The 26709-nt window shown below is 40.4% G+C and overlaps 1 protein-coding gene and 1 pseudogene across 3 annotated transcripts in view; both read left to right on the forward strand.

The window, feature by feature from the left end:
- The first annotated feature begins 72 nt into the window (after nt 1–72).
- The window catches only part of HESX1 (HESX homeobox 1), a 34820-nt gene continuing 8183 nt past the window's right edge, over nt 73–26709 (forward strand). For 2 of the 3 annotated variants that reach the window (XR_010318965.1, XM_003409831.4), the window contains exon 1: nt 73–1299. The gene's annotated coding sequence lies outside the window, so the exon portion shown is untranslated. The remainder of the gene's footprint in view (nt 1300–26709) is intronic. The other variant, XM_064274344.1, reaches the window with a different exon arrangement.
- Nucleotides 1299–16373, forward strand: LOC135228464 (large ribosomal subunit protein eL31-like; annotated as a pseudogene).

Below are 26709 nucleotides of genomic sequence, written 5' to 3' on the forward strand. Positions count from 1 at the left end.
CGCGCGGCTGGTGCGGGCCCCGAAGGCGGGGCGGCGGGCGGGCGCTCGGGGAGGGCCGGTCTGCGCGCGCGCTTGGGTGCGACTCGTAGGCGACGTGGGAACGCCGGCAACCGGAGCGTCGAGGGAGGACCACACTGGGGAGTGTGGGGCGGTGTTGCTTCTCACGCAACTTTTGTCGTCAGGGACCTTTGAAAAAGCTCGACCGCTGGGCCTTTCTTTCGTTTCCTCAAATTACACCCATGTCCGAAGCTTCCAGCCTTCCCCCTGCCGCAAAATGGTGCTGGCTGACTCAGCTCTGTGAGGTCCCGAGTGTGTCACAGGGCTTTCGGGTAAATTTGTGGAGATTGACTCCAGATAATTTTCTAGGTATTTAAATATCAGTATACTCAGTTCAAAACAGGTGACTTGGTTGCCGGCTTCGCCGGTTCTTACCTGGCCTTGAACTGACGCGCAGCAACTTTGACTTTGGTTTGTCTTTTAAATCACAAATACAAGATCTTTAAAAATCACAGTACACTAGCTTATTATTTGGTAACTGATTAGCATTTCTGTCAGATTAAAAAAGTCAGAACAGACTTTAAACAGCTTCTTTAGCCTCTGAATTTACAAGCAGAGAAAAAAGTGCAGCTCAAAGAAGTTGGGGATTTAACCAGATCAAGACTAGAAGCCGGCCTACCTCCTGTCTCTTCGTCCCTCTGCCCCATCCTCACACTTCTCATGTGTTTCTGTGTAGAGTTTTAAAAAGTTTTCATCAGTATGCAGAGAAAATGGTAAAATCACCAGAGTCTTGTGAAAATGTAGCCATTAAATCCCTCAATCTATTCCAGTTTCAGTTAAACAGAAGAGATGCCAGGTAAAGGTTGTTAGCTGCTTGTTTACACACATACATTGGAACAAATCCATACAGTAACAGGAATAGAAATCACATATTTTAAACTAAAATACTCGGTTTCCTCATGATCTCTTGAAGGAAAGATAAAATGAGGTTAAGAAAGTTTTGCCAGGTAGACTTGGGATATAGTTTCAAAGAATTAGTCTTAGTTTTATAAGCTTGAAATGAGAACTAGCCCCTTAGATTGTTTATCTGTACACGAGTCACCCTCTAGAAGAGATCTTTAGTTTTTGAGAAAGATGGTTTGGAGTCAATTCTTAACATTTTTGAACAACAGCATTCGCAGCTGCATAGATGTACCCAGCCATCATGCAGACCCCAGCAACCCAGCTCTGCCCTCAATGAGTATTTTTGATGCTGTCAGCACAAGCACCGTGAAACTGACTCTAAAAAGGAAGACTCTCAAGGTAAGTGACCTTCTGGGTTGAACTGCAATTTAGATTATAAGTGAAGTAGAAGAAAGGTAGTGAAAATCAATAAGTGAAAATGTCTGAGAAAGAAGAGTAATTATATGGTGTAACTGAAGGGAAGTTAGCCAGTTAACTCAGCCAAGCCAAATAATTCTAGTGAAAAATTCAATTAGGTATCTGAGTTATCTGGGTGGGGTATTGTCATCAAGTTAAATGGTTTCTTTTTTTGTATGTCCAGCTAAATTCTTTTTTGTAAAGGGTTCTCAAGAGGCTATTTCATTGTCAGAGAGGGGCAAGGAATTCTTGCCAGGCTCAACTGGCTAAAAAATGAAACAAACAAAAACAGATTGACATTCAATTGAGTGGCGATGAGGTTTAGTTGAATTTTAAAAGTAGAAAGAATCTTAAAAGGCCTTCCAGTTGAATCCTCCAGCTTTAGGCCACTTAACCCCCTGCTCATCCAAAAAGATGGTTGTGCTTCCTGTTTTAAAACATCTCTAAGGGTGTAGAATCTACAGTCTCCTTTGATAACTAGTTTAAGTTAAATCAGCCTAAATTTTGTGTAGTTATCCAAACTCAGTTCATTTCAAGCCCATTTCCTTTTATACAGGAAATGAGGCTTGTTCAGAGAGTGCTTTGGAGGTTACTGGAGACTCGTGTGTGGGTAGCGCAGTAAAGACTTGGTCCAGCTGTTTCATTTTATGGAAGGCAAGGCAGGATTAAACGACATCCACCAAAGAATTCATTGAGACGTTTCACACCTATAATTTACAACAAAAGGACGTATAATCTTGTAAATAGACTTGTGAATTATTAGCCTCCTAAAATTATGTTTTGCCTTCTTATAATTAGATTTTTACGTGGTACTCCTCGAAGTTCTGGTTTGTGGTCTGCAGTAGGAAAGAATCCAACAACTCAAATGATGCTGGTGCTTTACTTTTAAAAGTCATCCCCCTAAGCCAGTGGTTTCCAAACTTAAATGCACACATAAAAGTCATCTGGGGAGGTTGTTAGAATGCAGATTCCCAAATCCTGCTGCAAGATTATAATTCATTAGGTTAGAGATGGGACTGCGAACCCGGGTTTTAAACCCCAGATCTCCACATGAGTCTGAAGTAGGTAATCCTCAAACCACATGTTGAAAAACTCTGCCCAAGACACCCTTTCCCATATAACTTTGCATTTTAGAAAATTTGGGGAGTCATGTAAACATTTAGAAATGGAATTCTAGGTTCCAATTGAAGATGGTGATGGGGCACCATTTCCAGAATCATCTGGAGACCCTGGGAAGCCTCATACTCACAAATATCCCCCCGAAGACTCCACCAATCTGAAATTCTGGGGATTCATGCTCCATTTAGGAGCATACTATATGATGCAAATAATTCTAGATGTTACCCAAGTAAATCACTTCTTACTGGGACTCACTTTAACAGATAATTGTTTTCTTCTTGATATCTAGCTGAGATGAACCAAATTCAGGGAATGGGTATATTAATTTTTAATTTGAGAGCTTGAGTCACTTCTGTTCCTTTAAAACATTAGAATCAGTGGTAAAGTAGGTAAAAGCTTTGAGTAGTTGAAGGCAGGACTCCAAACCAGTTAGAACTGGCTCAGTCATGGCTGACAAGCAAAACTGGAATAGACCTGAATTTTTTTAAATTTGAATGATCCAGAACCATAACCAGAAAGGGAAAAATTATGGGTTGAGGCCCTGGAATGGGAGATTTGGAAGAGGCATAGTGAGCCCTTTCAAGAGCCTGATGCACAAAGAAAGGGTTATTTCCAGGACTGTGGAGAGTGAGTGACACACTTTAAATGCGCTGCAGTTGGCAGCCATCTTTGAGCAGGGCATTGCTGTTTCTGACTCTGCGCAAAATCCCGTGGGCAAGAGATTTGGTTGCTGTGCAACACCATAAGCTGCCCTTGTTTTATAAGACGGAGAATAAGTTTCTAGCAGGGCTTCATCTCGTAATTTTTCCTGTCCCAGTTATGGTTCTGGTTCACTCAAATTTTAAAAATTCCAGTGTGTTCTGGTGTTGCTTCCTTAGCCGTGATTGGACCGGGAAGAACAGGTTCAAAACCCTGTTTGAAGGGTAGAAGAAAAGTTCTGAGGAGTGGGTTGCAAGAAGAGGTGGGAAGGTAGCAAAAACCAACTGACTGTTCTTGGGCCACCCTCTGGCTTTGACCTTGACGTTGATACTGCTTTTGCTCATTGCTGCAGCGTTGTTAGAATGTAGGGAAAATTCTGTACTTCTACTTCGTGGACTGTAAAAAGAAAAAAGCCTTATTTCTAGGATAATTGTGTATGGGTTTGTTTCTTTTATGGTTGTCTTGATTCCTTTTTGGAACAAGAAGACATTAGTAAATTAATTTCTTTGATCAGGTGAAGTACTTGGAAACAAAGCAGCATGGTTTCCACTTCTGTGATGAAAATGGGGAGGTGGATGAGACCAGGGGCCTGGGCTCCGGGCTTTAAATTCTGGCTCCACTAAGTTTGTGACTTTACTCAAATTGCGTACCTCTGTGTCTCCATTCTGGCATCTGAAAAACAGGACTTAATATAGAGAACCTACATTATAGGGTTCTTAAGATGGTTAATGAGTGTTTAGAATAGTGCCTGGCACAATAGGCTTTCCATAGAAATTAACTGATTATACTTTTCATGATCTATTGTTAAATATTGAAGTATCAAAGGAGTTGCTTTTAAGGCAGCTTTCATTGTCTCCGTCTTTCCCTTTGTTACCATATCTAAAGAGACCAAAATTTTCTAAATCAGAAGACTATGCTCATTATCTTAGAGATTTCTGATACTCTTTTAAATGATAGTACTGTTACCCTTGCTAGTGTTTTTTTCACTATTGAATTAGGTGCTTTTGTGGCCAAAACCAAAATTTAAAAATCAGTAAATATGCATTTTGATATTCTGGGGAAAAGGTGTAGGTACCAAGACAGCAAAGGCTATTACTCTGGAGTTTTTTGGGGGAAGGGGAGGGTACCCCAAGGTGAAAAGACACGACCTTCATGACACTTCTACCCCCACTGTAACGCAGGGGAGCAACAGGCAAGTCCGTGCAGAAGGGGTTGCTCTTAAAAAGTCAGTTTGTCCCATGATTGTTTAATCATTGAAAACATTTTAATTTTTACAGAAGCACAAAGGGCAGTATAAAACAGAGTAACTGAAAATTGATTAAACCAGTACTAGTTATCCCATGGTGACCCAGTGGTTAAGAGCTCGGCTGCTAATCAAAAGTTTGGCAGTTCAAATACACCACCTGCTCCTTGGAAACCCTATGGGGACAGTTCTGCTCTGTCCTATAGGGTTACTATGATTTGGAATCGACTGATGGCAACAGGTTTTGGTTTTATCCCATGGGGCCCTGGTGACACAATGGTTAAGCACTGGGCTGCTAACCAAAAGGTTGGTGGATTGAACCCACCTGTCGGCTCTACCAGAGAAAGACCTGGTGATCTGTTTCTGTGAAGATTACAGCCAAGAAAACCCTATGGGGCAATTTTACTCTGTCATATGGGGTCTCTGTGAGTTGGAATAGACTATATGGCACCTAACAACATTTATTCCGTTAAAAAAAAAACGCCCATTGCTGTCAAGTCGAGTCCGACTCATAGCAACCCTATACGACAGAGTAGAACTGCCTACATAGGGTTTCCAAGGAGCAGCTGGTGGATCCAAACTGTCCACCTTTTGGTTATTAGCCAAACGCTTAACCACTGCTCCATCAGGGCTCATTTATGCAAATGAGCCACAGGATTAATCAACACATCCTTCCAGTAACACTAGATGGTGCTATTAATTCAGTTTGGAGATTCAAACTACCTCAGGGAGGAAGTCAGTCTTCATTCAACAAATATTTGAGTTTATAGAAGGTGGTAAGTGCTATGGAGAAGTCCCTGGGTGGTGTAAACAGCACACTGGCGCTACCAAAAGGTTGGAGGGTCAAGTCCACAGAGACGTGCCTCAGAAGAAAGGTCTGGCAGTCTACTTCCAAAAATTCAGCCATTGAAAACCCTATGATTGCAGTTCTACTCTGACGCATATGGGGTCGCCATGAGTCAGAATCAACTAGGTGGCAACTGGTCTTAAGTGCTTGGAAAATAGAGCAGGGAAAAGGGACAGGGGCCAGTTGTGATTTTAAATAGGCTAGCCAGGGTGGGTCTCATTGAGAAGGTGATATCTAAACAGAAACTGGAAAGAGACAGGAGTAAGCCATGGGGACATCTTGGGGGGAAATGTTCCTGGAAGAAGGAACAGTATGACAAAGGCCCTAAGACCTGTTTCAGGAATCACACAGAGGACAAGGTGGCTGGAGAGGAGGGAGCTCTGGCTAGAGTGTAAGGGGTGGGGGAGGGAAGAGGAGGCCAGATTGCGTAAGGCCTTATGGACTATGGGGAGGACTTTGGCTGGTACCCTAATAGTGGACAAAAACACCTTTAATAGAGGTTGTGATGTGAAACAAGTATTGGGGAAGCTGAATGAATGAGTTAGTGATATGAGATATCACAAATCACGGGCAAATTAACATTATCTTAAATAACCTTGGTGGTATATGTGATGCAATGATTTACAGGAAAAAAAATTACATTGGTGATTTAACTAAATCATGTCCCATATACAGGACCATAAGCAATCTCTTAATAAAAAAGACGATGGTTTAATTTTTTTTCAAAGGCATTAGGTGGGGCTGAGTAAGGGGAGTCTGTGCAGGTTGGGGGAGCTACAGTGGCCCAGAAGGCGGTTTCAGAGTATAACCAGGGTGAGGAAGGGCATCCCCACAGAGGGGAGGCCGGGTGTGTAGTGTCAGAACCAGGGGAAGGTGAGCAGGGCATCCCCACAGAGGGGCGGGCTGGTGCGGAGTGTCAGAGCCAGGGGAAGGTAAGGAGGGTGTGTGTCCCCACAGAGGGGCGGCCTGGTGCGGGGTGTCAGAGCCAGGGGAAGGTGAGGAGGGCTTCCCCACAGAGGGGCGGCCTGGTGCAGGGTGTCAGAGCCAGGGGAAGGTAAGGAGGGTGTCCCCACAGAGGGGCGGCCTGGTGCGGGGTATCAGAGCCAGGGGAAGGTGAGGAGGGCGTCCCCAAAGAGGGGCGGCCTGGTGCGGGGTGTCAGAGCCAGGGGAAGGTGAGGAGGCTGTCCCCACAGAGGGGCGGCCTGGTGCAGGGTGTCAGAGCCGGGGAAGGTGAGGAGGGTGTCCCCACAGAGGGGCGGCCTGGTGCGGGGTGTCAGAGCCAGGGGAAGGTGAGGAGGGCATCCCCACAGAGGGGCGGCTTGGTGCGGGGTGTCAGAGCCAGGGAAGGTGAGGAGGGTGTCCCCACAGAGGGGCGGCCTGGTGCAGGGTGTCAGAGCCAGGGGAAGGTGAGGAGGGCGTCCACATAGGAAGCAAGTGGTATCAGTATGAGCATGAAGAGGGTGTTCTGGTGAAAGGTGGCCTGGGGCAGAGTTTTGGAACAAAACTGTGGTAAGGAGGGCATCTACATGAAAGGGCAGTTTTGGAACCCAGGCTCGATGGTGAAGGCTTCTGTGTGGGGTGGCAGCCTGGTGCTGGATTTCAGAACCGAAAGGATGAGGAAAGTGCCCATGAAGAAGGGCAGCGTGGTGCAGGTCTCCGAGCCTGAGTGGGGTGGAGAGGACCTCCACATAGAGAATGGCTGGGCAAGGGGTGGCAGAGCCCTACTAGGGAGAAAAGGGCTTTTGCACATGGAGGAGCACCCAGCATGAGGTATGGGTGTTCAAAAGGTAAGGAAGCCTTCTATACAGCAGAGCAGCCCAGGGGGAGGTCTCAGAGCTCCAGTGAAGGCTGCCAGGATAGGTCATCACAATGCAAGTTTGGTTACATGCAAAAGATAGATCAAAGAAGTAAAAAGACCGAGGATAATAGGAACTACATTTCTTATTATCAGAGAAGGAAATTACAAATACGGAAAGGAAGAAAGCTAGAATGAATCCTGTGGTGCCCAACTGGAATTAGAGGTATCCATGGGAACTCGAAGATTTCAATAAATAGAGTTGTGAAAGTGTGTGTGTGTCATATACTCACATACATACATATGTTCCCTGGTTCTTCCATCAAGAGGGCCTGGGAACAGAGATACCCCAGTAGCAATGAGCACAAACAGAGCCCCATCTTGGTTTCCAAATTCCATTCTTCATTAAAAAGAACCAGGACTCCGTGGAGAAATGGCTGGCTGTGGGGCTGGAGCAAGAAAAGAACAAGATGAGCCTGGGACATACTGTTATGCCAGAAAGTAGGAAAGTACTCAAAAAATGTTGTGTCAAAAGGACACAGAAGTCAGCTTGAAGGGGACTCCCATTTTCAGGCAGTGAAAATTTGAGCATCAAAATAAATAATGAGCAATCATTTGAGTTCTTCCTTTCCAACCTGGTCCCAGCACGTGGTTCCCGTAAAGAAGGGTGCCAAGAAGGGCTGTTCTGCTAGCAATGAAGTAGTGACCAGAGAGGACACCATCAGCAGTCATAATTGCACCCATGGAGTGGGCTTCAAGAAACTTGCCCCTCAGGCACTCAAGGAGATCTGGAAATTTCCCATGAAGATGAGAACTCCAGATCGTATGCCTTGACACCAGGGTCAACAAAGCTGTCTTGGCCAAAGGAATGAAGAATGTCCCATACTGTATCAGTGTATGGTTGTCTAGAAAGCACAGTGAGGATAAAGATTAGCCAAACAAGCTGTATGCATTGGTTACCTATGTACCTGTCACCACTTTGAAAAACCTACAGTCTTTATGGATGAAAACTAACAGCTGATTATGAGGTAAAGTTATAACATTGCCAAATAAATAAATGAATAAGTTATGACCTATTAAATAAAGTAGGATGTCATGAGTCCATACTGATATAAATAAATCAATAGAAAATTCGATAAGGAATAGGATATTTACATAGGCTTAAAATACCTCCCCACAAAATATTTATTAACTATAAAGGGGAAAAGAGTAACTACCGTGGAGAAGCCTGGCAGACACCATCTTACAAGTGCTCAGAACTAGTCACCAGTAATGGTACAAATCAACATCATGTGCCACCTAATACTGAACAACCAGAAGAACACAACATCATTTCTGTGACATTCCTGCCAGAGATTCTTAAGCTGAGTCTAGTCATGAGGAAACATCAGCCAAACCTAAAATGACATGCACTCTGTAGTCTAACTGCCTGTGGTCTTCAAGTGTCAAAGTCTTGAAAGTCCAGGAAATACTGAGGATCTGTACTGACTGAGGAGACTAAAGACACCCAACTGAAGGCAATGAGTGATTCTAAACTAGACTCTTTTGATGTAAAGGATGTTATTTGGGACACTTGGTGAAACTTGAATGGGGTTTGGTGATTAGATGGTAGTGAATGTCAATGTTAATTTTCTGATCATGATGGTTTTATTGCAATTATGTAGGAGAATCGTCATTTGCAGAAGTCACATTAAAGTTTTTAGAGGGAATGGAGCATCATGTCATCAGCTTACTCTCAAATGGTCCAAGAGCGAAAAAGGGTTTTGTAGTATACCTGCAATGCCTAAGTTTGAGATTGTTTCAAAATTAAATAAAAATCATTAAAAATTAAAATAAAAACTGATACATATAGCTATAATCATGAATAGACCAATGAACATGATAATTCTAAATGCTTTTTTTTTCCTCAATTTTTTTTTCCTATTTTTGGAGAGAAATTATTCAGTCGTAGTTATAGAAAAAAGAGATTGTAGATCCCAGAAAGGGATAAGACCGCTGGCTTAAAAAAAAAAAAAAAATTTTTTTTTTGTGTGCTGCCTACTCACAGTAAAATACTGCAGAGATCATTTCTGCTGTTTCTGCCCCCACCCCATACAGCATCTGCTCTCATGGGAACATGGATACTTACCTACATAGCAGGAGCAGTGCTAGCCATGAGAACTGCCTTATATGATTACAGCCCTATAGAAATATATATTTATTTTAAGCCCCAGCCCAAGCCCATTGCCGTCAAGTCGATCCCGACTCCTAGTGACCCTGTAGGACAGAGTAGAACTGCCCCATAGAGTTTCCAAGGAGCACCTGGTGGATTTGAACTGCCAACTTTTTGGTTAGCAGTTGTAGCTCTTAAATCGGCAGTTTCGCTAATATCTGAGTTGCTGGATTTCTGAGATAATGTTATTTCCAGTTATCTTCTAGTACTAAAGGGTGAATGTGCTTACTTGGGTTGTGTGTGTGAAGTGTGTAACAATCATGCTTACTAGTCTATATTAAAGTTATTTACTAAAGTATTTTAAAAATCTTTAGCACTTAAATTGCATTCTGTCCATTTTCATTAGTATTTTACCCTCTCGTTTGGATACTATATTTTAATTCTGCCACAGATGTGAATTGTTCACTGGGACACAGGACATTAACTCAAGTTTTAAAAATGAATCCTCCAGCTCCCTTTTTATTAAATTTTAGTTACAAAATGCCATAATGTCTTTTAATTTGTCAATTAGCCCTGGAGTGATACATACATAGTTTACAGAAGAACTGGGATTACCTTTATACAGTAAAAACCAGCAATGGTAGTAACAGTAAGCCTGCAGCATTTACACTGCCTGTCCACTTTACAAATGTCACCTCTTGCTAGTCCATCCATTTGTCAATCCATCCATGCGTCCACTTATTCAACAAATGTTTATGGAATGTTCACTTTGGCATTGTTCTAGGAGGCATTGAAGATATAGCAGTAAAAAAAAAAACTTATTTTAGAAAATCTGTTTTAACATTTAAAAAATACTGAGTGTCTCAAATCAGTGTAATTCTTACACAAAAGCAAAAAGGGCTAAGTGTCATTAAACCTTGGCTTATTGGATTTCTTTCGTATTATGCTCACAGACCGCAGACCGTGAGCACAATAATTGTACGGCTGAGTTCTGTCATAGAATTCTCTGCCAAAACACCTAAGACCTTGAGCATTTGTCCTGATGCTAATGTTTGGATCTTAATTTAAAAACACAGAAAATAAATTCTTACCAAAACCTGGGATTTACAACTTCACAAAACAGAACATAAACTTCTCCCTCTTCGCAGAAGAACATGATCCTATATATGGAAAATCCCAAAGAATCCAGAAAGCTATTGGAGTTAATAAATGAATTCAGCAAAGTTGCAGGGTACATGGTCAACACGCAAAAGCCAGATGTGTTGCTGTACACCAGCAATGAGCCTTCTGAAAAGGGAAGTGCATGTCAAGTCCCTGCCACTTGTCAGTTGGTGACTTCTACAAATTGCAACTGTACCCTGAGCTTCTGTTTTAGTGACAGATATCCGAGAAGATTAAATAAAAATATGCTGAAATACTTTATAAGCTATAAAGCACTATAAATGTTTTGTGTGTGTATTCATTACCCAGATAAGTAGCATTTACTAGAAACCAACAGTAGACATCAGGTTAATGGTGAAACACTGTTCTCATATCAGGAGCAAAAAAAGATAAATCTGTTTTCATCATCACTATTTTCAACATTGTCCTATAATTCTACACCACCATTGCCCAATAGAAATTTCTGCGATGATGGAAATGTTCTCTGTTTGTGCTATCCAATATGGGAGCCACTAGCTATATGTGACTATTTAAATAAATCAAAAGGAAATTAAATTTAAAATTCAATTCCTTTAGTTATACTAGGCACATTTCAAGTGCTTACTCATCAAATGTGGCTAGCGGCTACCGTACTGGACACAAATATAGAAGATTACCATCATTGCAGAAAGTTCTATTGGCCAGAGTCCCTGGGTGGCACAAAAAGTTAAATCCTCAACTACTAACCTAAAAGTTGTCAGTTCAAACTCACCCAGAGGCACCTTGGAAGAAAGCTCTGGCAATCTGCTTCTGAAGGGTCATAGCCTTGAAAACCCTGAGGAGTACAGTTCTGCTCTGCACACACACATGGGATCAGCGTGAGTTGGAAGCTACTCAGCGGCAACTGGTTTTGTTTCGGTTTTTTATAATGGTGTTGAATAATAGTGATGATGAAAACGTGACATTTCTATCCATCGATCAATTCATTTTTTAATTCACTTTAAAGTAAGTTGTAGGCATCAATATGTTCCCCCCAAACATTTCAGCGTGCATGTCATTAGCTATAGTTCAATACTTACTTATGCTGTATAGGCAAAATTTCACACACAGTGAAGTGAGGAAATCTTAAGGAATACCAGTGATTGTGCACACATGCATACACCTGTGTAATCTAAACCCATCAAATATAGAGCATTAGTACCATGACCCGAGAAAATTTCCCCCTTCCCCTCCCATTCAATTCCTACCTGCACAACCACCCTCAGAGGCAACCATTGTTCTGATTTCTTTCTGAAACTGCTTTTGCATGTTCTAGAACTTCATATAAATAAAATCATTATGTATTCCTTTGTATGAGGCCACTTTCACTCATAATGTTTTTGAGATTCATCAATGTTGTTGCATGTATTGGTAGTGTATTCCTTTACATTGCTGGATAATATTCCATTGTATAGCTATTTCGTAGTTTGTTTACCCACTTTCCTGTTGACGGACACCTAACTTACTGCCAGTTTTGGCTATTATGAATAAAGCTTTTATGAATAGTCTTGTACAAGTTTTTTTGTGGACATAAATATTCATTTTTCTAGGAATGGAATTACTGGGTCACAGGATAGATGTATGTTTGTTTGCTGTTACCATATGGATTTAAATTGATTTTTTTGTATAAACCTTTCATATGGTGACCTTGATAAATTCACTTATTACTTTTAGTAGCTGTTTTGTAGATTCTTAGGATTTTTCTATGTAAATAATCAAGTCATCTGTGAATAGAATTTCCTTCTTCCTTTCTCATCTTTATGACATTTATTTCTTTTTCATAACTATTGTACTAAATCTAATATAGTGTTGAATATAAATGCTGAAAGTGAACGTCCTTGCCTTGTTCCTGATCTTAGGGAGAAATGTTCAGTGTTTCACTATTAAATATTGTTAGTTGTATGTTCTCTGTTGTTGTTAGGTGCCGTCGAGTTGGTTCCGACTCATAGCAACCCTGTGTACAACAAAACAAAACGAAACGGTGCCTGGTCCTGCACCATCCTTACAATCGTTGTGCCAGAGCCCATTGTTGCAGCCAGCGTGTCAGTCCATCTCGTTGAGGATCTTCCTCTTTTCCGATGACCCTGTACTTTACCAAGCATGATGTCCTTCTCCAGGGACTAATCCCTCCTGACAACATGTCCAAAGTATGTAAGACGCAGTCTCGCCATCCTTGCTTCTAAGAAACACACTGGTTGTACTACTTCCAATACACGTTTGTCGGTCTTTTGGCAGTCCATAGTATATTCAGTATTCTTCTCCAACACCACAATTCAAAGGCATCAATTCTTCTTCGGTCTTCCTTATTCATCGTTCAGCTTTCACGTGCGTATGATGTGATTGAAAATACCATGGCTTGGGTCAGGCGCACCTTAGTCTTCAAGATGACATCTTTGCTTTTCAACACTTTAAAGAGGTCCTTTGCAGCAGATTTACCCAATGCAATATGTCGTTTGATTTCTTGACTGCTGCTTCCATAGCTGTTGATTGTGGATCCAAGTAAAATGAAATCCTTGACAACTTCAATCTTTTCTCCATTTATCATGATGTGGCTTATTGGTCTAGTTGTGAGTATTTTTATTTTCTTTATGTTGAGGTGCAATCCATACTGAAGGCTGTGGTCTTTGATCTTCATTAGTAAGTGTTTCAAGTCTTCTTCACTTTCAGCAAGCAAGGTTGTGTCTTCTGCATAACACAGGTTGTTAATAAGTCTTTCTCCAATCCTGATGCCCCATTCTTCTTCATATAGTCCAGCTTCTCGGATCATTTGCTCAGCATGCAGATTGAATAGGTATGGTGAAAGGATACAGCCCTGATGCACACCATTCCTGACTTTAACCTTCTCACCAAAAAAAAAAAAAAAAAAGCAAACCCACTGCCGTCGAGTTGATTCCGACTCATAGCAACCCTATAGGACAGAGTAGAACTGCACCATAGAGTTTCCAAGGAGCACCTGGCAGATTCGAACTGCCATCCTCTTGGTTAGCAGACACAGCACTTAACCACTACGCCACCAGGGTTTCCATCCCATTATTCTGTCCAAACAACTGCCTCTTGATCGATGTACAGATTCTTCATGAGCACAATTAAGTGTTCTGGAATTCCCATTCTTCGCAGTGTTATCCATGATTTGTTATGACTTACACGGTTGAATGCCTTTGCGTATACAATAAAACACAGGTAGACATCCTGCTGTTTTTTAGCCAGGATCCATCTGATGTCAGCCATGATATCCTTGGTTCCACACCCACTTCTGAACTGGCCTGAATTTCTGGCAGTTCCCTGTTGATATTCTGCTGCAGCCATTTTTGAATGATCTTAAGCAAAACTTTGCTTGAGTGTGATATTAATGATATTGTTCAATAATTTCTGCATTTGGTTGGATCACCTTTCTTGGGAATAAGCATAAATATGGATCTCTTCCAGTTGGTCAGCCAGGTAGCTATCTTCCAAATTTCTTGGCATAGACGAGTGAGTACTTTCAGCGCTGCATCCATTTGTTGAAACATCTCAATTGATATTCTGTCAATTATTGGAGCCTTGTTTTTCACCAGTGCCTTCAGTGCAGCTTGGACATCTTCCTTCAGTATCCTCAGTTCCTGATCATATGCTACCTCTTGAAATGGTTGAATGTTGACTAATTATTTTTGATATAACGACTCTGTTTATTCCTTCCGTCTTCTCTTGATGCTTCCTGCATCGTTTAATGTTTTCCCCATAGAATCCGTCACTATTGCAGCTCAAGGCTTGAATTTTTTCTTCAGTTCTTTCAGCTTGAGAAACGCTGAGCATGTTCCTCCCTTTTGGTTTTCTATCTCCAGCTCTTTGCACAGGTCATATAAGACTTTACGTTGTCTTCTTGAGCTGCCCTTTGAAATCTTCTGTTCAGTTCTTTTACTTCACCATTTCTTCCTTTTGCTTTAGCTGCTTGATGTTCAAGAGCAAGTTTCAGAGTCTCCTCTGACATCCACCTTGGTCTTTTCTTTCTTTCCTGTCTTTTCAGTAAACTCTTGCTTTCTTCGTGGATGATGTCCTTGATGTCACTCCACAACTTGTCTGGCATTTGGTCATTAATGTTCAATGCCTCAAATCTATTCTTGAAATGGTCTCTAAATTCAGGTGGGATATACCGAAGGTTGTATTTTGGCTCTTGTGGAATTGCTCTTTTTTTCTTCAGTTTCGACTTGAACTTGCATATGAGCAATTGATGGTCTGTACCACAGTCAGCCCTTGGCCTTTTTCTGAGCTTTTCCATCGTCTCTTTCCGCAGATGCAGTCAATTTGATTCCTGTGTATTCCATCTGGCGAGGTCCATGTGTATAGTTGCCGTTTATGTTGGTGAAAAAAGGTATTTGTGATGAAGAAGTCATTGGTCTTACAAAATTCTTTCATTCTGTGGCATCATTTCTGCCACCAAGGCCTTATTTTCCAACTACCAATCCTTCTTTGTTTCCAACTTTCACATTCCAATCACCAGTAATTTTCAGGGCACCCTGATTGCATGTTTGATCAATTTCAGACTGCAGAAGCTGATAAAAATCTTCAATTTCTTCATCTTTGGCCATAGTGGTTGGTGCATAAATTTGAATAATAGTTGTATTAACTGGTCTTCCTTGTAGGCTTGTGGATATTATCCTATCAGCATAGTACTTCAGGATAGATCTTGAAATGTTCTTTTTGACGATGAGTGCAGCACCATTCCTATTCAAGTTGACATTCCCGGCGTAGTAAACTATAAACTATGTGATTGTCCAATTCAAAATGGCCAATACCAGTCCATTTCAACTCACTAATGCCTAAGATATCAATGTTTATGTGTTCCATTTCATTTTTGACAATTGCCCGTTTTCCTAGATTCATACTTTGTGCATTCCAGGTTCCAATTATTAGTGGATGTTTGCAGCTATTGCTTCTCATTTCGAGTTGTGCCGCTTCAGCAAATGCAGGTCCTGAAATCTTTACTCCATTCGCGTCAGTAAGGTCAACTCTACTTTGCGGAGGCAGCTCTACCCCAATCGTCTTTTGAGTGCCTTCCAACCTGGGGGGCTCATCTTCCGGCCCTATATCAGACAGTGTTCTGCTGCTATTCATAAGGTTTTCACTGGCTAATTGTTTTCAAAAGTAGACTGCTGAGCCCTAGTGGTATAGTGGTTAAGAGCTCAGCTGCTAACCAAAGGCCAGCAGTTTGAATCCATCAGCCAGTCCTTGGAAACCCTATGGGGCAGTTCTGCTGTGTCCTCTAAAGTCTCTAGATGCCCTTTATCAGATTGGGAAATTTCTCTTCTAATCCTAATATTTTCAGGATTTTTTTTTTTTTAATCATGAATGGGTGTTTTTCTGCATCTATTAAAGTGATCATACGGTTTTCTTCTGTTTTCTGTTAATAAAATGAATTACATTGATTGTGTTTTTTAATATTAAGTCATCTTTGCTTTTCATACTTGGTCACATTGTATTATTCTTTTTATATATTGTTGTCTTTGATTTGCTAATGATTTGTTAAGTTTCTTGTGTCTATGTTCACAAGGGATATTTGTCTAATTTTTTTGTAACGCTTTTTGAAAGTTTTTATTATCACAGTTGTTTAGGCCTCATAAAATAAACTTGGAAATATCCCCTTCTCTGTTTTCTGAAAAAGTTTCTGTAAGATTGGTGTTTGTATAAGACCGTTCTCTAAATTTTTTCTAAATTCACCAGTAAAACCATTTGCGCCTGCACTTTTCTTTGTGGTAAAGACTTGGACAACCATTTCAATTTCTTTAATAGATATATAACTAGCCATATTTTTCATTTCATCTTGTCTCAGTTTTGGTAATCATATTGTTTTCAAAAAATTTGTCTATTTCCTGTAAGTTTTTGAAGTTATTGGTATCAAGTTGTTGATAATACTCTTTTACCTTTTTAATGTCTGTAGGCTCTGTAATGATACAATCACTTCATTCACAATATTGGTCATTTGTGTTCTTTTTTTTCTTGATTATTCTTTCCAGCAGTTTATCACTTTTGTGGATCATTTTAAAAAAATGACCTTGTACTGCTACAACAACAGACACATAGACCAATGGAACAGAATTGAGAATCCAGATATAAATCCATCCACATATGAGCAGCTGATATTTGACAAAGGCCCAGTGTCAGTTAATTGGGGAAAAGATAGTCTTTTTAACAGATGGTCCTGGCATAACTGGATATCCATCTGCAAAAAAATGAAACAGGACCCATACCTCACACCATGCACAAAAACGTAACTCCAAATGGATCAAAGACCTAAACATAAAATCTAAAATGATAAAGATCATGGAAGAAAAAATAGGGACAACGTTAGGAGCCCTAATACAAGGCATAAACAGAATACAAAACGTTACTAAAAATGCCAAAGAGAAACCAGATAACTGGGAGCTTCTAAAAATTAAGCACCTATGCTCATCTAAAGACTTCACCAAAAGAGTAAAAAGACCACCTACAGACTGGGAAAAAAATTTCAGCTACGACATCTCCGACCAGCGCCTGATCTCTAAAACCTACATGACTCTGCTAAAACTCAAAAAGACACACAACCCAATTAAAATATGGGCACAGGATATGAACAGGCACTTCACTAAAGAAGACATTAAGGCGGCTGACAGATACATGAGGAAATGCTCTCGATCATTAGAGAAATGCAAATCAAAACTACAATGAGATTCCGTCTCACTCCAACAAGGCTGGCACTAATCCAAAAAACACAAAATAATAAATGTTGGAGAGGCTGTGGAGAGATTGGAACACTTATACACTGCTGGTGGAGATGTAAAATGGAAATCAATTTGGTGCGTCCTTGAAAAGCTAGAAATAGAACTACCATACGACCCAGCAATCCCACTCCTCAGAATATATCCTAGAGAAATAAGAGCCTTTAAACAAACAGATATATGCACACCCATGTTCACTGCAGCACTGTTTGCAATAGCAAAAACGTGGAAGCAAACAAGATGCCCATCAATGGATGAATGGATAAATTGTGGTATATTCACACAATGGAATACTACGGATCGATAAAGAACAGTGAGGAATCTGTGAAACATTTCATAACATGGAAGCTGGAAGGCATTATGCTGAGTGAAATTAGTCAGTTGCAAAAGGACAAATATCATATAAGACCACCGTTATAAGAACTCGAGAAATAGTTTAAACAGAGAAGAAAATAGTCTTTGATGGTTCCAAGACGGGGGAGGGATGGAGGGTGGGAGAAGGTTATTCACTAATTAGATAGTAGACAAGAACAACTTTGGGTGAAGGGAAGGACAAAACACAGTGGAGGTCAGCACAACTGGACTAAACCAAAGCAAAGCAGTTTCCTGAATAAACTGAATGCTTCGAAGGTCAGTGAAGCAGGGGCAGGGTTTTGGGGACCATGGTTTCAGGGGACGTCTAAGTCAATTGGCCTAATAAAATCTATTAAGAAAACATTCTGTATCCCACTTTGAAGAGTGGCGTCTGGGGTCTTAAGTGCTATCAGGCGGCCATCTAAGATGCATCAATGCGTCTCAACCCACCTGGATCAAAGGAGAATGAAGAACACCAAGAACACAAGATAATAACGAGCCCAAGAGACAGAGGGGCTACATGAACCAGAGACTACATCATCCTGAGACCAGAAGAACTAGATGGTGCCCGGCCACAACTGACAGGGAACACAACAGAGAACCCTTGAGGGAGCAGGAGAACAGTGGAATGCAGACCCCAAATTCTCGTAAAAAGACCAGACTTAATGGTCTGACTGAGACTGGAAGGACCCCGGTGATCATGGCTCCCAGACCTTCTGTTGGCCCGCTATAGGAACCATTCCCGAAGCCAGCCCATCAGACATGGGTTGGACTGGGCAATGGGTTGGAGAGGGATGCTGGTGAGCCGTGAGCTACTTGGTTTGGGTGGACACTTGAGATGATGTTGGCATCTCCTGCCTGGAGGGGAGATGCAAGGGTAGAGGGGCTTAGAAGCTGGCAAAATGGTCATGAAAACAGAGAGTGGAAGGAGGGAGCGGGCTGTCTCAAGAGGGGAAAGTAACTGGGAGTATGTACCAAGTTGTGTATGGGTTTTTGTGTGAGAGACTGACTTGATTTGTAAACTGGCACTTAAAGCACAATAGAAATTATTTTAAAAAATAATAAAAAAATAAAATAATAAACTTAAGGTTTTGCTAAATTTTGTTTTCATTTCATTAATTTCTGCTCTTTGTTTTCTATCTTTTACTTTGATTTATTTCATTTTTTCCCCTTAGTTTCTTAAAACGAAACCTTACGGATAAATTATGTAGTGCTACTTAACAAATCATCTTAAAACTTAGAGGTTTAAAATAACAATGTTCATTTAATAACTCTCACAGTTCTCTGTATCAGCAGTTCAAGAATGGCTTGGCTGCCAGGTTCTGTTTTGATCTCTCCATTAACATTGCAGGCAGATGTCGCCTGGAGTTTCAGTCAGCTGAAAGCTTGACTGCGGCTAGGGGCTTCACTTCTTGAGTTGCTCACTCATATAGCTAGCAAGTTGGTGTTGGCTGTTGGCAAGAAACCTCAATTCGTCTTCTATGTGGATTTCTCCTCAGGCCTGCTTGAGTGTTGTTATAGTATGGTGGCTGTCTTCTTCCAAAGCAGGTTATCCAAGAGGCCAAAGCAGAAGCTACAATGCCTCATATCACTTAACCTTGGGTTATACAACATCACTTCATTGTAGTGCAGGTCTACTGGTGATAACTTCTTTTTGTTTTTATTAATCTTAAGGTGTCTTTACTTGCTCTCATTCTCTAAAATATTTTTGTCAAGTATAGAATTCTGGGTTGGCAGGTATTTTTTTGTTTTTTTCTTTTACTACTTTAAAGATGTTGCTGCACTGTCTTCTCACGCTCATTGTTTCACATGAAAAGTTAATGGTTTTTCATTTTGTTATTCCCATGTATTTCATGTACCATTTTTCTCTGGCTACTTTTAAGGATTTTATCTTTATCTTTGGTTTTCAGCCACTTGTCTATGATATGCTTTACTTGTATTTATCCTGCTGGGTATTCTCTGAGCTTCTTGAATCTGTAAGTATATGTGTTTCATCAAGATTTTGGAAAATTTCAGTGACTGTTCTTCAGACATTTTTTTCTGCCCCATCTTCTCTCTTCTGTCCTTCTGACAGTCCAATGACACATATGTGATATTCTTTGATATTGTCTTATAGATCACCAAAGCTCTGTTAATTTTATTTTCAATATTTTTTCCCATGTGTTCTTCAGAGTAGCCAATATTTATTAACATATCTTCAAGACTTTCTTCTGACTCCTTCTTCTGTCTTTTCCAGTCTACTGTTAAACCCACCCACTGAATTTTTTATTTCTGATATTTCATTTTTCATTTCTAAAATTTACCTTTGGATCTTTGTTACAGTTATTATTTCTCTGATGATATATACTATTTGTTCATTCATAATGAGTATATTTCACTTACATCTTTGAGCATATTATGATACCATAGCAGACCAAACCCATTGCTGTTGAGTCAATTCCAACTCATAGTGACCCTATAGGACAGAGTAGAACTGTCCCATAAGATTTCCAAGGAGCAGCTAGTGGATTCAAACTGTTGACCTTTTGGTTAGCAGCTGTAGCTCTTAACCATTGCACCACCAGGGCTCCATGTACAATATAGTGATATTAATTACTTTTGTCATGTTGTGCAACCATCACCATTATCCATTTCCAGTTTTTTCTATTGCCCTTAACAGGAACTGACTCCCCCTTCCCTTATTTCTCCTGCCCCTGGTAACCACTAATAAACTTGAGTCTGTGTATCTTTAGATATTCTAGGTATTCCATATAAGTGGAATCATATGATATTTGTGCTTTTGTGACTGACTTATTGCTATATTCTAGATATTCCATATAAGTGGAATCATATGATATTTGTGCTTTTGTGACTGACTTATTGCTATATTCTAGATATTCCATATAAGTGGAATCATATGATATTTGTGCTTTTGTGACTGACTTATTGCTATATTCTAGATATTCCATATAAGTGGAATCATATGATATTTGTGCTTTTGTGACTGACTTATTGCTATATTCTAGATATTCCATATAAGTGGAATCATATGATATTTGTGCTTTTGTGACTGACTTATTGCAGTCAGCATAATGTTTTCAAGGTTCATCCATCCGTCCATGTCACAGCATGTATCAGAGCCTCATTCCTCTTATGGCTGGGTAATATCCCATTGTATGTATATACCACATTTTGCTTATCCATTCATCTATTGATTGACATTTATATCATTTCCTCCTTTTGGCTGTTGAGAATAATGATGTAATGAACATTGGTGCACAAATATCTGTGTCTTTGCTTTCAAGTATTTTGGGTGTATACCTAGGAGTGGAATTGCTGGATCACGTGGTGATTCTGTGTTTAACATTTTGAGGAATTGCCAAAATGTTTTCCACAGAGGCTGCACCATTTTACAATTCCACCAGCAACAGATGAGTGTTCAATTTCTTCACATCCTTGTCTTAGTTTCTTAGTGCTACTGTATCAGAAATACCATAGGTGGGTGGTTTTAATGAGCATAAATTTATTTTCTCACAGTTAAGGAGGCTAGAAATCCAAACTCTGGGCACCAGTTCTAGGGGAAGGCTTTTTCTGTCTGCTGTGGGGGAAAATTCTTGTCTCAGCATCTCTAGCATTCTCTGGGCATTCCTTGGCAGTCTACACGTGGCATCTGTCTTTCCCCCATTCCTGCTTGCTTGTTCTGTGTCTAATCTACTATTTTATATTTCAAAAGTGATTGATTTAAGAAAACCTTACCCTGGTATGTCCTCATTAACAAAGAAAATCCTATTCCCAAATGGGATTGCATCCACAAGTATTAAAAAAAAAAACCTGATTCCCACTTATAGTGACCCTGTAGAGAGTAGAACTGCCCCATAGAGTTTCCAAGGAGCACCTAGTGAATTCAAACTGCCATCCTTTTGGTAGCAGCTGTAACACTTAACCACAACACCACCAGGGTTTCCTCCACAAGTATAACAGGTAGGATTTATAGCACATATTTTGGAGGGAGACAATTCAATCCATAATACTCTCCAGCACTTGTTGTTTTCCATTGTTCCGATCATAAAACCAAAAAACCAAACCCACTGCCGTTGTAGCCATCCTAAAACTCTAAAAAAACCAAATGCATTGCTATCGAGTCCGTTCTGACTCATAGCTCTTATAGGATGGAGTAGAACTGCCCCACAGGGTTTCCAGGGTTTCTGTAATCTTACAGAAACAGACTGCCACATCTTTTTCTTACAGAGCTGCTGTTGTGTTTGAACCATCGACTTTTCAGTTAGCAGCTGCGTGCTTAACCACTGCGCCACCAGGGCTCCTTATAACCACCCTATTAAACAAAAAACTCCGTGCTCTTGAGTCAGTTCCAACTCATAGCGACTATCTTAGTCATCTAGTACTGCTGTAACAGAAATGCCAAAAGTGGATGGCTTTAATGAAGAGAAATTTATTTTCTCACCGTCTAGTAGGCTAGATGTCCAAATTCAGGGTGTCAGCTCTAGGAGAAGGCTTTCTCTGTCGGCTCTGAAGGAAGGTCCTTGTCATCAATCTTTCCCTGGAGTAGGAGCTTATCTGCACAGGAACACCAAGTCCAAAGGATGTGCTCTGCTCTTGGTACTACTTTCTTGGTGATATGAGGTCCCCCAACTCTCTGCTTGCTTCCCTTTCCCTTTCCTTTTTTTTTTTTTTTTAATTAACATTTATTAGGCTTCAAGTGAACATTTACAAATCCAATCAATCTGTCATATGTAAGTTTACATACATCTTACTCCCTTCTCCCACTTGCTCTCCCCCTATTGAGTCAGCCCTTTCAGTCTCTCGTTTCGTGACAATTTTGCCATCTTCCCTCTCTCTCTATCTTCCCATCCCCCCTCCAGTCAAGAGTTTCCAACACACTCTCAAGTGTCCACCTGATTTAATTAGCTCACTCTTCATCAGCATCTCTCTCCCCCCTGCTGACCAGTCCCTTTCATGTCTGATGAGTTGTCTTCGGGGATGGTTCCTGTCCTGTGCCAACAGAAGATCTGGGGAGCATTGCCGCCGGATTCCTCTAGTCTCAGTCAGACCATTAAGTATGGTCTTTTTATGAGAATTTGGGGTCTGCATCCCACTGATCTCCTGCTCCCTCAGGAGTTCTCTGTTGTGCTCCCTGACAGGGCAGTCATCGATTGTGGCCGGGCACCAACTAGTTCTTCTGGTCTCAGGATGATGTAGGTCTCTGGTTCATGTGGCCCTTTCTGTCTCTTGGGTTCTTAGTTGTCGTGTGACCTTGGTGTTCTTCATTTTCCTTTGCTCCAGGTGGGTTGAGACCAATTGATGCCTCTTAGATGGCCGCTTGTTAGCATATAGGACCCCAGACGCCAGCTTTCAAAGTGGGATGCAGAATGTTTTCATAATAGAATTATTTTGCCAATTGACTTAGAAGTCCCCTCAAACCATGTTCCCCAGACCCCCGCCCCTGCTCCGCTGACCTTTGAAGTATTCATTTTATCCCGGAAACCTCTTTGCTTTTAGTCCAGTTCAATTGGGCTGAGCTTCCTTGTATTGAGTGTTGTCTTTCCCTTCACCCAAAGCAGTTCTTATCTACTGATTGATCAATAAAAAACCCTCTCCCTCCTTCCCTCCCTCCCCCCTTCGTAACCACAAAAGTATGTATTCTTCTCAGTTTTTTCTATGTCTCAAGATCTTATAATAGTGGTCTTATACAATATTTGTCCTTTTGCCTCTGACTCATTTCGCTCAGCCTTCCGGATTCCTCCATGTTATGAAATGTTTCAGAGATTCGTCACTGTTCTTTATCGGTGCGTAGTATTCCATTGTGTGAATATACCACAATTTATTTACCCATTCATCCGTTGACGGACACCTTGGTTGCTTCCAGCTTTTTGCTATTGTAAACAGAGCTGCAATAAACATGAGTGTGCATATATCTGTTTGTGTGAAGGCTCTTGTATCTCTAGGGTATATTCCGAGGAGTGAGATTTCTGGGTTGTATGGTAGTTCTATTTCTAACTGTTTAAGATAACGCCAGATGGATTTCCAAAGTGGTTGTACCATTTGACATTCCCACCAGCAGTGTATGAGAGTTCCAATCTCTCCGCAGCCTCTCCAACATTTATTATTTTGTGTTTTTTGGATTAATGCCAGCCTAGTTGGTGTGAGATGGAATCTCATCGTAGTTTTAATTTGCATTTCTCTAATGGCTGATGATCGGGAGCATTTTCTCATGTATCTGTTGGCTGCCTGAATATCTTCTTTAGTGAAATGTGTGTTCATATCCTTTGCCCACTTCTTGATTGGGTTGTTTGTCTTTTTGTGGTTGAGTTTTGACAGAATCATGTAGATTTTAGAGATCAGGCTCTGGTCTGAGATGTCATAGCTGAAAATTCTTTCCCAATCTGTAGGTGGTCTTCTTACTCTTTTGGTGAAGTCTTTAGATGAGCATAGGTGTTTGATTTTTAGGAGCTCCCAGTTATCTGGTTTCTCTTCATCATTTTTGGTAATGTTTTGTATTCTGTTTATGCCTTGTATTAGGGCTCCTAGGGTTGTCCCTATTTTTTCTTCCATGATCTTTATCGTTTTAGTCTTTATGTTTAGGTCTTTGATCCACTTGGAGTTAGTTTTTGTGCATGGTGTGAGGTATGGGTCCTGTTTCATTTTTTTGCAAATGGATATCCAGTTATGCCAGCACCATTTGTTGAAAAGACTATCTTTTCCCCAATTAACTGACACTGGTCCTTTGTCAAATATCAGCTGCTCATACATGGATGGATTTATATCTGGATTCTCAATTCTGTTCCATTGGGCTATGTGCCTGTTGTTGTACCAGTACCAGGCTGTTTTGACTACTGTGGCTGTATAATAGGTTCTGAAATCAGGTAGAGTGAGGCCTCCCACTTTCTTCTTCTTTTTCAGTAATGCTTTGCTTATCCGGGGGTTCTTTCCCTTCCATATGAAATTGGTGATTTGTTTCTCTGTCCCCTTAAAATATGACATTGGAATTTGGATCGGAAGTGCATTATATGTATAGATGGCTTTTGGTAGAATAGACATTTTTACTATGTTAAGTCTTCCTATCCATGAGCAGGGTATGTTTTTCCACTTAAGTATGTCCTTTTGAATTTCTTGTTGTAGAGCTTTGTAGTTTTCTTTGTATAGGTCTTTTACATCCTTGGTAAGACTTATTCCTAAGTATTTTATCTTCTTGGGGGCTACTGTGAATGGTATTGATTTGGTTATTTCCTCTTCGGTGTTCTTTTTGTTAATGTAGAGGAATCCAAGTGATTTTTGTATGTTTATCTTATAACCTGAGACTCTGCCAAACTCTTCTATTAGTTTCAGTAGTTTTCTGGAGGATTCCTTAGGGTTTTCTGTGTATACGATCATGTCATCTGCAAATAGTGATAGCTTTACTTCCTCCTTGCCAATCCGGATACCCTTTATTTCTTTGTCTAGCCTAATTGCCCTGGCTAGGACTTCAAGTACGATGTTGAATAAGAGCGGTGATAAAGGGCATCCTTGTCTGGTTCCCGTTCTCAAGGCAAATGCTTTCAGGTTCTCTCCATTTAGAGTGATAATTGGCTGTTGGCTTTGCATAGATGCCCTTTATTATGTTGAGGAATTTTCCTTCAATTCCTATTTTGGTAAGAGTTTTTATCATAAATGGGTGTTGAACTTTGTCAAATGCCTTTTCTGCATCAATTGATAAGATCATGTGGTTTTTATCTTTTGTTTTATTTATGTGATGGATTACATTAATGGTTTTTCTGATATTAAACCAGCCTTGCACACCTGGTATAAATCCCACTGATCAGGGTGAATTATTTTTTTGATGTGTTGTTGGATTCTATTGGCTAGAATTTTGTTGAGGATTTTTGCATCTATGTTCATGAGGGATATAGGTCTATAATTTTCTTTTTTTGTAATGTCTTTACCTGGTTTTGGTATCAGGGAGATGGTGGCTTCATAGAATGAGTTGGGTAGTATTCCGTCATTTTCTATGCTTTGAAATACCTTTAGTAGTAGTGGTGTTAAGTCTTCTCTGAAAGTTTGGTAGAACTCTGCAGTGAAGCCATCCGGGCCAGGGCTTTTTTTTGTTGGAAGTTTTTTGATTACCGTTTCAATCTCTTTTTTTGTTATGGGTCTATTTAGTTGTTCCACTTCTGAATGTGTTAGTTTAGGTAGGTAGTGTTTTTCCAAGAATTCATCCATTTCTTCTAGGTTTTCAAATTTGTTAGAGTACAATTTTTCGTAGTAATCTGAAATGATTCTTTTCATTTCATTTGGTTCTGTTGTGATGTGGTCCTTCTCGTTTCTTATTCGGGTTATTTGTTTCCTTTCCTGTATTTCTTCAGTCAGTCTAGCCAATGGTTTATCAATTTTGTTAATTTTTTCAAAGAACCAGCTTTTGGCTTTGTTAATTCTTTCAATTGTTTTTCTGTTCTCTAATTCATTTAGTTCAGCTCTAATTTTTATTATTTGTTTTCTTCTGGTGCCTGATGGGTTCTTTTGTTGCTCAGTTTCTATTTGTTCAAGTTGTAGGGACAGTTCTCTGATTTTGGCTCTTCTTTTTGTATGTGTGCATTTATCGATATAAATTGGCCTCTGAGCACTGCTTTTGCTGTGTCCCAGAGGTTTTGATAGGAAGTATTTTCATTCTCGTTGCATTCTATGAATTTCCTTATTCCCTCCTTGATGTCTTCTATAACCCAGTCTTTTTTCAGGAGGGTATTGTTCATTTTCCAATTATTTGATTTCTTTTCCCTAGTTTTTCTGTTATTGATTTCTAGTTTCATTGCCTTGTGGTCTGAGAAGATGCTTCCTTTCCTTTTATCTCTTGTAAGATAAAAGGTGATTCAGGCCATACCCAAGGGAAACTACATTACATTGGATCAGGGATATGACCTGAGCAAGGGTGTTACATCCCACCCTAATCCTCTTTACCCACAGGCAGAGATTATAACTTATAATACATAGGAAAATCACAAAATGGAAGACAACCACACAATACTAGGAATCATGGCCTAACCAAGTTGACACATATTTCGGGGGGATACAATTCAATCCATGACAGCCACCCTATAGGACAGGGTAGGCCTCAGTAGAGCCATCCTAGTGAGAGTAAAATGGTCTCTTATTATAGTTTTGATTTACATTTCCCTTTTTTTTAATGATGAGTGGGAGCCCTGATGACACAGTGATTAAGAGCTCAGCTGCTAACCAAAAAGGCTGGCAGTTTGAATCCACTAGCCA

The sequence above is a fragment of the Loxodonta africana genome, chromosome 22 (assembly GCF_030014295.1).
Source record: "Loxodonta africana isolate mLoxAfr1 chromosome 22, mLoxAfr1.hap2, whole genome shotgun sequence".
Lineage (NCBI taxonomy): Eukaryota > Metazoa > Chordata > Mammalia > Proboscidea > Elephantidae > Loxodonta > Loxodonta africana.